This window comes from Anopheles marshallii, chromosome 3, assembly GCF_943734725.1.
Source record: "Anopheles marshallii chromosome 3, idAnoMarsDA_429_01, whole genome shotgun sequence".
Taxonomy (NCBI): domain Eukaryota; kingdom Metazoa; phylum Arthropoda; class Insecta; order Diptera; family Culicidae; genus Anopheles; species Anopheles marshallii.
Genome location: NC_071327.1, coordinates 63,833,304 through 63,834,563, shown reverse-complemented (window position 1 = coordinate 63,834,563; position 1,260 = coordinate 63,833,304). Strand labels below are relative to the sequence as shown.

The following is a 1,260-nucleotide window of genomic DNA, read 5'->3' as shown; positions in this document are numbered from 1 at the left end:
TAATATAATTTTCAAATTTCTTTCACTTGTAGAATTGCTTGAAATCCAAACGCTTTTCCGTACTTTCTTGCAGTGAGCTCTCAACTTTGCCTGCTCTTGCTCCACTCTCGATCTCTTTCTAGCGAATCGCCCGTCTGGACGAGTTCGGGTTTCGATGAGTTCCAGCACGCGGTTTTGAGTGACCCTAGCACGCGTATACACTCATGCTTTCTTTATCCATTGAAGCATTATAATTATGTTTACCGATTATACCTGAATAATTCGCTTTAACTTAAACTACGAACCTTCAGAAGAAGATTAATTTCATTTTCTGTACATATTACATCAATAAACAAAGTAGAGCAAAACTTCAATAACCAGAAGCACCGTCATGCGTTGAGAAATGGGCTCCGCTGAAGCGGAACCGTACAACAGTCACACAGAGCACTGAATGGTCTTGTGAATATCCTTTATCCATCGCTAGAACACGGATCCAAAGCGGAATGTATATATATCAACTGGTGCGCCCACATCCTTGTCTTTGCTTCGGCAAGACATATACTAAAATTGGAACGATACAGAGAAGATTAGCATGGCCCCTGCGCAAGGATGACACGCAAAATCGTGAAGCGTTCCACATTTTTTTACGGAAATTTTGTTCTTATGATGAAATTAGTAACGTTTTTTACTAATTTGATGGTACAATCTCTTTTCCTAATGTGAGAAAAACAACAGTTTACGCAAACTAAATTTCGCCCGGAAGTTACAATTCGACGAACTTGTTTGTCTGACCAACAGTTGAAAGTACCAACAGAGCAAACATCGTCAAAGTATGCCCAAGGTCTGTATTTGGTTTCTTTGTGCAAACAAACAACGGAGCCGTCGCGGAGATTCTGTACGGAAAGTGTTTCTATAAAACGCTACTCCGGAATGCAGGCGTCAGTTAATTTTTGAAAAACGATACCCAACATGAAATTCGCATTCGTATTCGTGCTGGTTGGTCTGCTGGCTGTGATCGGCGTCTGTCGAGCAGAGGATGCTAGCAGTACTACTGGTGGTGATGGAAACGTCCAGGCTGCAAGTAAGGTTGAAGTGACTGCGGGAACACAAGTGGATGCAAGCAGCCGAGGTTTCTGGTGGACAGTTATCAAGAACATCCTGAAAGGACGTCCCTCATATTTTGTTTAAAACGAAGAGAAACGGAACACAAATATAAATAAAAAAAATCTTGAAAACCTTGTGTTTAAGACTTTATCTGTTCGTATCGTATTAAATTTTTTT

The 1,260-nt window shown here is 40.7% G+C and overlaps 1 non-coding gene across 1 annotated transcript; it reads left to right on the top strand.

Annotated features, from left to right (window-relative positions):
• Positions 1–516: 516 nt before the first annotated feature.
• LOC128716565 (U6 spliceosomal RNA) lies at positions 517–623 on the top strand. The gene has a single exon (XR_008410048.1). It is a non-coding gene; the product is annotated as a U6 spliceosomal RNA (small nuclear RNA).
• The last annotated feature ends 637 nt before the right edge of the window (positions 624–1,260 follow it).